General features: G+C 44.8%; 1 long non-coding RNA gene and 1 other non-coding gene across 4 annotated transcripts in view; one reads left to right on the top strand and one right to left on the bottom strand.

Moving 5' to 3' along the window:
- Window positions 1-15,035, bottom strand: part of LOC147344483 (uncharacterized) — a 66,989-nt gene that overhangs the window by 18,380 nt on the left and 33,574 nt on the right. The window contains exons 1-3 of one of the 3 annotated variants that reach the window (XR_015155438.1): window positions 12,013-12,298; window positions 10,107-11,041; window positions 5,438-6,186 (exon numbers count right to left, since the gene is read on the bottom strand). The exons of 1 other annotated variant lie outside the window; for it this stretch is intronic. This is a non-coding gene — a long non-coding RNA (uncharacterized LOC147344483). Of the gene's footprint in view, window positions 1-5,437; window positions 6,187-10,106; window positions 11,042-12,012; window positions 12,299-15,035 lie in introns of those variants that run through there. One more of the 3 variants, XR_015155436.1, reaches the window with a different exon arrangement.
- On the top strand, window positions 2,051-2,157 carry LOC147344484 (U6 spliceosomal RNA). Its single transcript, XR_015155903.1, has one exon. It is a non-coding gene; the product is annotated as a U6 spliceosomal RNA (small nuclear RNA).

The following is a 15,035-nucleotide window of genomic DNA, read 5'->3' as shown; positions in this document are numbered from 1 at the left end:
TCTGCTCCCAGTCTTGTTTTTGCTGACTGTATAGAGCTCCTCCATTCTTATATACAAGAATATAATCAGTCTGATTTCTATTTTGGCCATCTGGTGATGTCCATGTGTAGAGTCCTCTCTGGTGTTGTTGGAGGAGGGTGTTTGCTATGACCAGTGTGTTCTCTTGGCAAAACTATTAGCCTTTGCCCTGCTTCATTCTGTACTCCAAGGCCAAATTTGCCTGTTACTCCAGGTGTTTCTTGACTTCCTACTTTTGCATTCCAGTCCCCTATAATGAAAAGGACATCTTTTGGGGGTCTTAGTTCTAAAAGGTCTTGTAGATCTTCATAGAACCATTCAACTTCAGCTTCTTCAGCATTACTGGTTGGGGTATAGACTTGGATTACTGTGATATTGAATGGTTTGCCTTGGAAAAATGAACAGAGATCATTCTGTCGTTTTTGAGATTGCATCCAAGTATTGCATTTTGGACTCTTTTGTTGACTACGATGGCTACTCCATTTCTTCCAAGAGATTCCTGCCCACAGTAGTAGATATAATGGTCATCTGAATTAAATTTACCCATTTCAGTCCATTCAGCTTGCTGATTCCTAGAATAAGCAATGTTGATGTTCATTCTTGCCATCTCCTGTTTGACCACTTCCAACTTGCCCTGACTCATGGACCTAATATTCCAGGTTCCTATGCAATATTGCTTTTTACAGCATCAGACTTTGCTTCTATCACCAGTCACATCCACAACTGGGTTTTGTTTTTGCTTTGGCTCCATCCCTTCATTCTTTCTGCAGTTATTTCTCCACTGATCTCCAGTAGCATATTGGGCACCTACCCACCTGGGGAGTTCATCTTTCAGTGTCCTATTTTTTTGCCTTTTCATACTGTTCATGAGGTTCGCAAGCCAAGAACACTGAAGTGGTTTGCCATTCCCTTCTCCAGTGGACCACATTCTGTCAGACCTCTCCACCAAGACCCGTCCATCTTGGCTGGCCCTATATGGCATAGCTGTTTCATTGAGTTAGACAGGGCTGTGGTCTGTGTGATCAGATTGGCTAGTTGTCTGTGATTGTGGTTTCAGTCTGTCTGCCCTCTGATGCCCTCTCTCAGCGCCTACTGTCTTTGTGGGGTTTCTCTTACCTTGGATGTGGGGTATCTCTTCACAGCTGCTCCAGCAAAGTGCAGCTGCTGCTCCTTACCTTGGACGTGGGGTATATCCTCTCGGCCGTTTCACCACTATGCTTAAATCTTAAGGTATGCCTTTTTTTTTTTTTTTTACCATTTGCAAGCAGGATTTATTCACTGCTACAAATAAATAAATAAATAACCTAACCTGAACTGGAGCTGAGGCTGCTGTAGGTTGCAAAGGTAACTCATAAACTCAAATTCAAAACAGTTTTATGGTTCATATTGATTGATTTTAAATATTGTTCACTTGAACTTCTAAAATAAGTTTATACTGCTAAACTGTCCTTTCTATCTATATAACAGATGTTAGTTATCCCAATAAAATTAGGTTTGAAAAAAGACTAAAAGCCTCCTAAGAAATTTCTAACAAAAAATAATTTGGGGGAATAAGTATGTTCCAAACAGTGCATAGGACATTTTTTAAAAATATTTTTAGTAATTTTAGTGTTATGTATCTGAAATTCATTTATCTGGGCATTTTATATTTTACCTGGCAACTCCACCCCAAATCCAAACGGACTGACTCACCATGTTGGGATATTTGTTCAGCTTGGTTTGATTTGGTCTGGTTTTACTAATGCTGGTTTAGGTTTTGTTTTTTATCAGCGTCCCTGACGTCTCTCCTACCCGGGGAAGTCCTCAGCTTTCTCAAACGAGTAAGACGACGAACAGCCATCATTCCACCCACCTTCCAAAGGGTGGAGACATCAGAAGACAACGAAAGGGGAGAAACCTGGAAGCAGAGCCACCAAGAGGTGACTCTGAATGAAGACAAAACGGGGAGAGCAGTGGGTTGCTTAGGGGAGCCATTTCCCCTTCTTTGATGGGAACCCTGGGCCATGAGCCCTCTGTTTAAAAGACCATGCCGGTGCTCTCTTCCCCAGCACATATACTAAAATGGGAATGATGCAGTGAAGATTAGCATGGCTCCTGCACAAGGATGACACGCAAACTTGTGAAGTGTTCATATTTTTTATGGTTACCAAAGGGGAAAGAAGAGGGGGGAAATAAATTAGGAGCTTAGGATTAACAGATACACACTACTATATATAAAACAGATAATCACAAGGAGTTACTATATAACATAGGGAACACTGCTCAATATTTGTAATAACTTACAGGGAAAAGAACCTGAAATAGAATATATATATATATATACGTGCAGGCTCAGTCGTGTCTGACTGTGACCCTGTGGACTGTGGCTCACCAGGCTCCTCTGTCCATGGGATTCTCCAGACAAGAATACTGGAGTGGGTTGCTTTCCTCCTCCAAGGGGCCTTCCCAACCCAGGGATCTAACCTGCATCTCCTGCATTGGCAGGTGAATTCTTTACCATGGCACCACCTGGGAAACCTCTATATATACATATATATATAACCGAATCACTCTGCTGTATACCCAAAACTAACACAGCATTGTAAATCAACTATACTTCATTAAAAGAGAAAAAGCCTATAGGTACACGGACAATGAATTAAACACTCAATATGCAAACAGCTCCCGTAAGTTAAAGAGGAAGCTGTCAGCCCCCAGTAGAAAAATGAAAGGACGTGCCTGCAGTGCAGCAGGATCCAGCGCCTACTAACCATGCACCTCAGGGGGGCTCCTCAACGTCACCAAAGCTCGCACAGACCATAGGGTCTATGAACGGGGTTAATATGAAGGTGAAATGAAACAATGCACCCCATAAGACATTCAGTGATGACACTGCTCCCTTGTCAGTGAAGCTGTACTTAATCATTCCGGAGAAAAACTATACATAAATAAGCAAAAAAAAAAAAGAGAGAGAGAGAGAAATTTTACTTTACCAGAAATAAACTGAAATTAAAATAATAATGAAGCATCATACTATACTTATGAAATTGGCAAAGATTTTAAGGACTTTAACAACATTATTTAAAGGAGCAAAAAATATTCATAAGTACTCAATGAATGAAGAATGATTCAATAAACAATAAGAGAATAAACATATAGAGAATGGTTAAATAAACAGGAATTTTTAAACAAATAAGGAATGGTTAAATAAATTATGAAATTCTTTATGCTGCACATTATAAAAATGACCATATAGTATTTTTGTAACAAGAAAAAAAAATGTTGGTTAAAGAAAAATGACACTGAAATACTGGGAAATGAACGTGGGTTGGGAAGAGATTTACAGAACGTTCCTTGCGCGTGTGTACAACAAGCTTTTTCCTCCCCTCCTCTTCCTCTTCTCTGTCTCTGTGTTTCCTTGCCTCTGTCTCTGTTTCTGTCTCTCTCCCCCTCCTCCTTCTTTCCCAGAAAGAACAGTGAGTCCCAGTTTCCTACAATAAACTGCCTTCAGTGAGGGTCTTACAAAATCCTGGGTGAGGGGAGGACGGTTATGAACTCAACATTCTATTTTGAAACACCCCACATGGAACTTGCAGTCTTCCTGTTAGACCTGCTCCTTCTCCAGCTCCTTACAGACAATCGTCATTCGTACCAAGAGCTGGGGGCCGCCCAGAGAAAAGGGAGACCTGGCCTAATTGTAGAAATGCCAAGAGAGCTCACGCTGGACCCTCCCAGGCCACTGTCCTTAATCCTACACCAACATGCAGTGGCTGCATCTCCCAAAACAAGATGTAGCAAAGCACCACACCTGAGGGTCTGCTCAGGGAGCCCTGAGTCTGACAGGTACATGGACACTAACTTACAGTACCCCAGAGACGCGATGAGACAGCTGCTGTCATGGTGAGGTGCGCGTAGCATGATGAGCACCAGGGGAATAGGGAAAGGGGTCCAGGAGTCTGGGGCAGCTTCACAAGGGACATGCAGGAGCAACTGGAATCTTTGAAACAGGGAAGAATATTCCAGGTCAAGAGAACCACATACTCAGAGCCACCAAACTCGAGATCATGGCAGATCTGGGACCCTGCGGGTGTTTATTGTGGGGGTGGGGGAGATGCGGTTGGGCCAGGCCAGGCAGAGCCCTGAATGCTCAGTAAGGGGCACCGGCTTCATCCTGGTCATGCCCATGATACAAGGACAGGAGGAGAGACAGGATCAGCTGGACAGGACAGGATACAAGGACAGCCAGGATTAACTCCATCACTGGCCCCTTCCCTGCCTCTCCGTGCTCAGGAAAGCTCTGCCTCAACAGATGCTCCCTTCAGAGGGGTTGGTTCAAACACCAGGCAAGGAGGTTTCCAAGTAACAATCATCACTTCAGCCATCAGGATAACCATCCTTCCCAAGCACAAGGCCACAGACCTTTACTAGACCTGCCTGGAGCTCCCAGCCGTGGGCCCCAAGAAGATGCTCATCTGAACAGTGGCTGAAAGCTGTGTCCCTGCTCTCACCAGGTCCAGCGTGCAGCCCAGGCGCTCTGGTGGACTGGCAGTGGCCTCTCTCCCCCATCTTGATCTCAGGGGTCAGTTGCAGAGGCCTGGAGCCCCTCTGTCCTCCACCCGGGACAAGGCGTGCCTCCAGCCGTGTACAGCAGGTCCGAGGAAACAAAACAAAGCACCACCATTAACTCCTTGCCAGCACCGGCCCTGCTTCCTTTAAATCCAATTGCAATCTCAGAAGCCCGACATCGCCTGAAACAAAAGCCTCACTGATGCCTGGAAGATGGCTTTGGCGAAAGTAGAGCTCATTTCAGAAAATCAAAGCAAAGAAAAATATTGAATACAATTCAGGGGCATAATGCATTATTATGGGCTTTTATGGATTTTATGTATAATTTCGTGTAAAGTTAAGAGGCTGAAGCGATCTCTTACATTCACTGTATTATCAGCCCAGCTCCAAACAATGTTCCACATCTTATTATGTTCACAGTTGACACACTCTCAGACAAATGTGCAGCTGTCTTACTCTGCTATTCATTTCCTCATTACTATTTTATAAATATATGATTAACAGTTATTGCAGCTGCCTAATTCACATTTATTGCAAATGCAACCCCACAAATGAATGCTCAAAGCAAAGAGATGTGGTTTTAGAGTAATTTAAATTTTACAGTTCCATTTACCCTGCTTTTTAATTTACTGCATAATGACCCCATTAGAATAAAGCACATCTGGAAGTTCTTTGGGGAACATTTAATTTTCTGTGGCTTCAGTACTAACAGAACTTGTACCATAAAGCCCACAGATGCCTGGAAGACTGTACAAATTTCCACATTTTATGCCAAGATGCTGGTTAATTGTACAGACGAGACAACTATAGCAAAGAGTGAAGATTTTCTTCCCCGGGTTGAAAACTGAAGATGACGACCCAGGATCCTGCCCTTGGCAAAGTTTGTACCCCAGAAACATGAAAACAGCTCCCTGCTTTTTGATGTCCACTTAGCCTGGTTCCTTTGCAGGAAAGGAGGCCACGTGGGGCTGTGAGTTCTCCAGAGTTTCTGTTGCTTCCCCGCACCAGCCGCACGACTTTTTCCCCAATCCTCTTTGACCCTCATTGTGTGAAAGGGAAAGCAAGGTAGTTTGCAGAGCTCCGGATGCCTGAGCGGCTGGGGTATGAGCTGGGCTCAGCCTGGTCTTCCTCTGCTCCCAAGGAGGCTACGCATGCAGCCAGATTCCAGCAGGTCACCTTAACGGAGTCGTTCAAAGTATCCGAAATTGATTTGAATATTCAGTACAGATCACTGCAGCAGAACTCATGTATGAGAAATAATGCGAATCCATTGCCATTGATTAGCTAATTTATGTTCTACAACTAATCGAAGCACAAATCTCATTAGCCACAGGTCAGTAAGGCTCGGAGAGAAAAAGATAATCATTTTGGTAGCCTAGTTGGCTGTAAAGACACAATTAGAAGCCAGCCGGTTTTTCAGGCTTCTCTGCCCATCCTCCCAGCTCCTAGGCCATCTGCGAAGGGAATGAGAGGTGGCTCTTCCCCTCGGTTCTGCTGGCCACTGGGAAGAGATCTTTGTCTGTAATCATCCAAGGTGCTTCTTTCATTTCATGCAATAACAACGAACACGGCTTCACTGCTTCTAGACATCCATAGAGCCTGTAAGCTATTTAGAGCCATCACCTGCAGTGAGAGCACAATGTTAATTATTACCTTTTCCATATTTAAGCATTGGGTAAATGGAAAGTTTCAAGACTGGGACAGGGAAGTAGGCAGTGGGGGATGGCCAAGGCTTTCCAGATTCTGATGTGACAGGTATTTTAAAAACCTGTCTTTGTAAAGCACAGGGAAGCCAGGCACTATCCAGTTAGGACTTGCAATTTGAACCTTGAGTTCTGCTCAGTCAATTTTGGGCAGAAATTTTTAACCAGTCTTAAATATGGAAGAGACTCCTCTGGTGGCCCAGTGGTTATGATGCCACACTTCCAGGGCAGGGGGCACAGGTTCAATCCCTGGTTGAGAAACTAAGATCCCACATGCCATGCATGTGGCACTGCCAAAGGAAAATTTTTAAATTTTAAAATAAATAATATGAAACATAGGAAAATGACAGAGGGAGGGAGCAGAATTCTCCTTTAACTTCACAGTATTAAGCAAAATTCCCAATATTGATAAAAATAGGAAGGTCAGCAGCAAATTACTCCTGCTGCTCCCTGCTGGCAATGTCCACAGGATGGCAATTTTTTTTTAAAGGACGTGGTTTCAACAGTGTTGGAATAAGCAGAAAACCGAGACTCCCGACAGACTAGCCTTCTGCTGGTCACACAGACTCTCTACAAGTCTTTTGGCATATAAGACAATGGCTCGTACTGGGGACCTTTGCTAAATGACCAGGGACAGAATCCGAAGTGAGGGCTTTTGAATAAACAAATAGGAAAACAACACACCAAAATCCAGATGTTTTCACCGACCCATGATTTCCGGGTCATTGCAATGTCTTTCTGGCATTATAAAAGGAATTACTGTCGGCTGGCCATAGCATCTTTCCACAGTGTTAATCCATGTTCTCTTGAAACAGGACCATCCACATTCCTTCAGGTCTACTGTACTGAGAAGCAAGGCATTTTTAAAGAAGAGAGTTGGGAGCAGAAGAAACAGGCATCTCATCTTCCCCCACGGGGCATGTGTGGTCAGTCATGTTTGACTCTTTGTGACCCCATGGGCTGTAACCCACCAGGCCCCTCTGTCCATGGGATTCTCCAGGCAAGAATACTGGAGTGGGTTGCCATGTCCTATTCCCGCTAAGACCTGGACCTAATTGCACAGGGCAAAGAGCCTTTACACATGCCTTGAAATTGAAAGAATACTCTGCACTTCCATTCTTTAATTTTACTTCCTTGAAAATTTTCCAGAACTATTGCCGTTTTGATAGACTAGCTCCCTCCCACTCAAAGCCACCGTATCCCCAGACATGTAGGAATTAGAATGGCCCATAGTTGATTCTGACAGCACCACATTCTCGCAGAAAAGTTAACTGTCTTGGGACTGAAACTTGCTGACGTTACCCCATGGCAGCGCTTTTATTTTTATGTTAAAGAGTCTAATAACAGCCTACACTGTACAACACTACCATCAGACATCACGTGGGAAGAGAAATCCCAAGAGATCACAGTTGGCCAAACCAGTTCCGATTCCCCGGAATTCCAGGCTCTTATCTTTCATATATGACCATGCCTGCAGGGCACCAACTCCCATGTGGGGTGGTTTACTCACTAAGTCATGTCCAACTGTTGTGACCCCATAGACTGTAGCTATGGGGCAGGCTCCTCTGTCCATGGGATTTCCCAGGCTTTAAGAATACTGGAATGGGTTGCCATTTCCTCCTGCAGGGGATCTTCCCGACCCAGGGATCAAACCCTGGTCTCCTGCATTGCAGGTGGTCTCCTGCATTGCAGGCGGATTCTTTACTGACTAAGCCACCCTGTGTAATCCCCCACCTTCCCAGGATGTCACCAAATGTTACACAACCTTGGCAGGAGCCTGGAACCCCTGTCAGGCTTTACTCTTATGAGAGTCACCTCTTCTCTCCCTCCAGCATGAGCTCAGCCTGTCTGGGTACATTGCACAGTGGCCTCCTCACTCTTCACCTTCCAGGGAGTCTACCAGCAACAGTAACTGCAGCCAGTCAAGTCCCAGTCCTTCCATACATTCTTGTTATTTCTGTTTTTAATTTCACAATACTCAACACACAAAAGAATAGATGGAGCATGTGTGTGAGTTATGAAGCATAATAATAACATACACATTGTGAAACCAGCACCCACCAGGAGACAGAATGTTACCAACACAGGCAATGTTATCAATTTGCTCCATGCCCGTTCATCCCCTTGCCTCTTTCAAAGGGGTAGCCAGGATCTTGAATTGTCTGCTTATCATTTTGTCATTCAAACAATATTCTTCAGTGTTAATTGGTTTTTACATTTTATAAAAATGGCATTTTACTCTATATGCTCTTCTGCAAGATGTTTGGTTCACTCAGCAAATCATTTCTAAGATTCATGCAGGTGTTTGTGGGTAGCTGGAGCACGTTCATTTTCATATGCCTATAATGCTCACAGTCTATTTAACCATTTTCTTATCAAAGGATGTTAAAATGGTTTACGATATTTTGTTTTTACCCACAGTGCTGCTGTGAGAGTGCTCAGGGCGCAGGTCCTGCTGCACACCAACAGGAGTTTCTCTGAGGTCCAGCGGACACCAATGAGTCAGGTGCTGGGTTGTACGTACTTAGCTTTACAAGATGATGTCAATTTATTTTCCAAAATAGTTTTCCAATTTACGCTGTCCAGCAACATGTAAGTGTTCCCATTCGCCACGTCCTCATGTATGCATGGTGTCAGACTTCTTGGGTTTTTGTCAACCCAGTGAGAACAAATGGTAGGTTTCTGTGAGGGGTGTGTGTATGTATCGGTGTGTGTGTCTAAATAGAGATATATCTTTGTTATCTTGATGTGATGAGGAATAGTCAGGAAAAAAATCAAAGAAAACTTCAGTTAAGTGATCATATGGAAAAAGCAAGACTACTCATAGTAGGCTACTGGTGGCTTGATAAGTTTTTTTAAGCTGTATTGAGATATAATTCACATATAACAAATATTTCAAATGTTTGTGATGAATGGATTTATGTATATATTGTGAAATGACCACAATAAGGTTAGTTAATCCATCCTTCATGTCATGTTGTTTCTTTGTGATTTTAATTTGCATTTTCCTAATTACAAATGAAGTTGAACATCTTTTTGCATGTAACTGGCCAAACTTTTCTACTATTTCATAAAATGTCTTTATAAATAAGTCTTTTTCCCATGTTTCTATCACATTGTGTCTTATTATTTCCCATTTGTCTATACTCTGAATACTTATCTTTTGTTGTTTATGTGGTAAATATCTTATCCAGCTTTTTGTTGAAAGAAGTTCTGAATTTTAAGGTAGTCTAACTTATCAACCTTTTCGCATTTTGCTAAGAAACCCTAGCCTACCTTGAGGTCACAAAGAGATCTCCTTATTTTCTTCTTAAAATACTCAAATGTTGCCTTTCACATTTCATCTACCTGAGAGCGATTCTGTATATGGAGGTAGGAAGCCCATTTCATTTCTCTCGTGTGGCTAACCAGTGCTCACACACTTTTTACTGAGTAGTTCATGCTTCCCCACAATGGCCTGCAGCGTCATCTGTGCGTGGTTTGCATCCAGGCTTCCTATTCAATTCCATTAGACATCTGTCTATTGCTGGGCCAGTACCACACTATCACAATGATTACAGCTGTACAATCTATCCTGATGCTTGATTGAGCAGGCATTCCCCACTCCCTTCACACACACGCAACATGTATTTAGCTATTTTCAGTTTGGTCGACCCATTTTCCAATCGGGAAAAGAAGGAGGAGGAGGAAAAAAGGAAAAAATAATGGAAGCTGATTTCTATGTGCCAAGCTCTGTGCTAAGAATCTGACATATACGATCCCATTTAAACCACAACACTCTGCAAGATACTTATTTTTGTAAATAAGAAAAGCGAGGTTCAGAATGGCTTCATGACTTACCAGATTCAAACACCAAATAAGCAGCAGAGATGCAAATCCTAACTCAAATCCATCGGACTCTCAAGCCAGTGCTCTTTCAGTTTCACTGGGAAGCCGAGGTTCCCGGAATCGTGTTGAGAATCTCCGCTTTAGATGCCACCAGACTGTCACCTTCTCTCTGCCCGGCTTGGAAACCGCATCTGGGTGTCTGAGGGCTTGGTGAAGCTGACTTGGCTCCTCTGAATTACTGCCCAGACACACCTCACCGCCTCCCCCTACCCCAAGACTATGCTGTGAGCCTGGTTAATTGTCCTTTGTTGAGCATTTCTCTCTAATTGTGAAGCCTTTTCTGCTCAACCTGGATTGTGGAAGGAAGAGAAGGAGGCAAAGTGGAAACTATTCCAGATGAGCTTCAACTTTCCGCCTACAGCTTTTGCCAAGAAACTCAAGAAAATGCCCGGCACTGCCCTTTTCAGATGAGAACAGCTGAGCTCCCTGAGCACATAATAAACCCAACCAGCCTGGTGGATTCACTAGCGTTAATTACATGGTTGAGGTTAAATATATTTTATGGACAAAAGAAATGATAGACGGGGTCTTTGCACAAAAGATTTCAGCTCATTTGAGGTTTAACCATTTTTAAATTTAATAATTTTTTTAAAAGCCACGATTGAAAAGGTCAGATCTAATTCTGCTGCCAAACCCGAGGCTGCAGCTCGGAGCCAGCGAAGGATGACTCAGGCTGGCGGGACGAGACAGCTGGACGAGGCAGGGGCCGGCCCCCATGTGCGACTGCGGGTTCGTGCAGAGATCCGCTGCATCAATTAGGGCCGGTCTCGTTTCCTGGCAGGTCTCGTGGCAAATGTCTCATTTGCTTTTCCACTTTTATCACGGTATTTTCCCTTTCAGCGTTCATTCACAGTCCTGATCTCCTTTGCCAACTGCCCTGCCTGTACCTGTGAATTTATTTTTAAATAGTGTTAAGAGGCCTGCCCTTACATTTCAAAACCAGTCCAGAACACAACAGGATGCTGTCTGGACCAGTGAGGCATGGTGGTGAGTGATACACATGTTGACTTGCTGGCCACTCAGCCATCGGAGAAAAGTCAGTCCATGAGTCAGGAAGAGATAGCAGGAGACTCTGCTCTAAAACCCACCACTCCGGGAGTTCTTTCCACAGCTGTTCAGGTTCCATGCCGGGACCCATAGCACAGGTGCATAGCCTCAGCCCCTCCCACACCCCATTGGGTTCACCTAGAGCCCCGGGTCGCTGGGCCAGGTGAGGGGTCTGCAGAGGAGGTGGGAGGGGCCCGCACACCCAGGACTCTGATTACAATCTGGGCCATAGCCCCCAGGGCCCCAGCTCTAGGGGACCATATTCCATCCCTTGCCCAAAATGGGCACATGCATGGAAAGTGCAGCCTGAAGCTTAATTCTCCAAAAGCGCCCTTAAAAAAAAAACTGTAAAACATCATCCATGAGACAACAAAATCCATCAAACTGTAACTACCACCAAGGTCCTCTTTGGAATTGCTGTCAACCACCCAGGCTCTCGTCTTGCCCTGAGTTTGAGGGGTCCAGTCTCCACTCTGTGGCCAGATGATGTTTCTAAAGCACCCGTCTGATCATCCCCCTCTCCCCTGCCTCCCTCTCCATAAGGCTCCCCGTGGCGTTGGGGCAAAGTCCACCATCTTAACCTGGCTCACAGGCGGATCTAGGATCAGGCCTCTGCTGCTGCCCCTGCCTCTCCTCTGTGGTCCAACCACGCTCAATGCTCTATCGCTGCGCTGGATCTTAGGACAGGCTGAGCCCTTGCCCTGGAACACATTTCCCATCCCCACCCCTAGCAAAGCCCTACCAGCTACCTATGAGCCCCTGGTAGACAACCAGATGCCAAGCTCTGTACTAAGCACATGGATGATATTACCTGCTTTTGTTGTCCATGGCCCCAGGAAGCTGATTTAAAGGTGGAAAAGCTGAGGCCCAGAGATGCTCGGTGATTCATCCGCTGCCCCACAGACAAGGCCGGGCTAGGAGGCTGAGGGCCGGCAGGGTCTTCCTAGTCCACTCTCCACCCCAGGAGGTAGGCAGAGATTAGGGCACTCCTCTGTACCCCCAAAGCCTTCTGTGCTGATCTCTAGAAAGCAGACTTCTTGAAGGTATTTGTCTTTGTGTCACCAGCTCCTAACCAATGCCTAGCACATCACAGGGGCTCAATTAACATGTACCAAAAGAAAAAAAAAAAAAAAAAATGATGAACCATTAAGAAAGGTATTTATTGGTAAATGGAGTTGTTATGTAACAGCCACAGAAGAACATTGCAGAGCTGTGTGCCAGGAAGTCATTGTGGAGAATGCCATCAGTACACAGTGTCTATGGGGACATAGCCACTCAGGAGTCCAACGATGGCTTGAGAATTGGAGGGCTGACCTTGGCAAGTTTTGGTCCCCAGTCTCTCCTCTGGTGACACCCAGCACACTTCCTGGCCAGCTTTCAGTGAGATTAGCTGTATAATCAGGGCCCCAGTTTGAGTATTCTCAATTAAACATGTTATTAGAAAGATAAATCAGTTGCCTGATTCAATGTATTTTTGAGGCACATGCATGTAAATTACATTTGTCCAGATGTTTAGCAGGTCCGTGCCAAACCATTTAAAACATAAAACAGATAAGTTCCTTAAGCCTAATTTTCAGCTTCCCAAGGATCAGTCCTCGGCAGATGGCCGGGCAGATGAATGCTGGAGAAAAATTAAGGGCTGTCTGTATCTTTCAAATTGACATGGAGAGCAGTTGGGTTCTGCTAGAAACTAAGAATGACCACAAAATGTAATTATGATTGTAATGAGAATGGGTTAAGCTTAAACTATTTCTCATTTTCATTGCAGTCACTGCCACAAGATGGAGTGGAGATTAATGCCAGGCCATTTCCTGTGCTTGTTATACTCTTTGTCATTAGAATAAAACATCATCATTTGAGCATCTCATGTATACTGAGAAGGATGGCCAGGGAGGGGTGGCCACACTGAGCACCAGTCAAATCTCTGTGCTCCAGTGGCTCCCCAGCAGTTGGCACAGGGAATGGGGTAGATTCACGGTAGCCCAGGGCACCTGCCCCATGTCAGTGTTCTGCAACCCAGACTAAGACTCGAAGCCTCATTCTCTTCAACTGCAGAAGGGGGATAACTGTGCAGTTCTTCTTCCAAGGGCTGCTACAGCTCTCCACAGAGAAATGGCTTGTGAAGGGCTTTGCAAACTGTAAAGCACTGTTCGAGCACAAGGGAGGAAGATAACACGGGCACCAGCTTCTGAACTAAAAAGATCATTTCCCAGATCAACAGGCCTAATTGTGTGAACTCAATTAAGACACTTGACACGGAGGGTCTCCTCACCTGTATAATGAGATTAAGACTATACACCGCATTTGGGTTTTGTGAAAAGTAAATCAGATGACGAATATCACATGCCTAGAGTGGAGCCTGATGTACGCTTATTGTCCCCTGGATGGTGGCTGTGATTGTGAGTGATGCTCGTTGCCAATGTCATCTTCTTCATTATTAGATGCAGACTCACTAATATTCTAATGGAATACGTGACAGTGCTGAGAAGTGTTCACTCAAGTCAGGGGTTTTGCATCGCAGAATTCTTCGTTGGAACAAAGTCTTACCTAGAAGTCTCACCTGTGAACAGGTGGGAGCAGAGCTGCTTTGGTTGGAGAGGAAGTGAGGGGCCCAGGGCCCATCGCCCAGCTGCTGTCCGTAGCAGCTCCTATGAGGGCAGCTCTGGAGAGCCCGAGTACTAAGTAAACATGTGGCTTGGTCTGGATCTTGCAATCTGTACCTGCTGCCTGGCTCTCTTGAGCTCCTCCCCATCCTCTGTGGGCATCCTCCAGGGTCATTTCTATTTGACACCCCCAAGCAGAGTTAGTCCCTGTCCCTTGTGGGTTGAACTGGTATTTAGCAGTTGGGAAAGACCTTGGCAGCCACTTATTTTTGCAAAGTTGTATAGCAACCATGATCAATTCCCCCAAATTTATCATCACCCCAAAAAGAAACCTGTGCCCATTAGCTGCTGCTCTCCACTCCCCTCCCCTCCATCGGCACCTGTCAAGCGCCAGTCTATTTCCCATCTCTGTGGATTTGCCTATTCTGGGCAGTTCACACAAATGGTACAGGGCCTGACTAGTAGTAATAAGCATCTAAGTGGATGTAAGGATATAAGAGTAAGAATTCCCATTTAAAAATATGAAGTATTTAAAAAGATGTCCTCAGCAAATATCAAGTGCTTTTTGATGTGATAAAATACAAAGTACCAAACACTCCCTGTGCAGTATCCTTGGCCCCCAGCTATTCACTAAGCCTAACTTCTGGCCCGCAGGAAATACAGCACACAACGATGCAAGTGGAAGGACATACAAGGAGCAAACAGACAAACTCAGGACGCAGAAAACTCCAGATGACAACAGATCACTTTCTCCAATGGGTCAATAACCTGCGAAAAATAAGGTCTGTGAGTGAGCATATTCTAGAATAAAAGATACTTAAGAGATAACTGGGAGGTTTCATTATTTGCTTTAACGTAGACCCCCAGCCAAACCTTTCCTAATGGCCTTCCTCTCTGTAGAAGGACTGGACTCCTAGCCCCTGGGGAGTAGGACAAGCAAAGGAAAGGTAAGAATATGGGCCGCGGACACATCACAGATGAAGCTTGACATGCCTTTGCATGTCATTCCATCTCTTTTCCCAGAAATGGGCTGTTCTTTCAAGCTGGGCCTGAGGATAAAGTGCTGAAACCAATTTGTGACACAGGTGGAATGTGAGCCAAGAAAGAAACCTTTGTGGTTGGAAGTCACTGAGATTGCGGTGGGCGGCGGGGAGGAGGGGGCTGTAACTTGTTATGACAGCATAACATGTCCTAAACTGAGTAACAGCAATCCCTATCAAATATTAACATG

Source organism: Bos grunniens, chromosome 26 (assembly GCF_055505025.1).
Source record: "Bos grunniens cultivar Pamir isolate PY7600 chromosome 26, Bosgru_T2T1.0, whole genome shotgun sequence".
NCBI classification, from domain to species: domain Eukaryota; kingdom Metazoa; phylum Chordata; class Mammalia; order Artiodactyla; family Bovidae; genus Bos; species Bos grunniens.
This window is presented reverse-complemented; position numbering and strand designations above follow the sequence as displayed.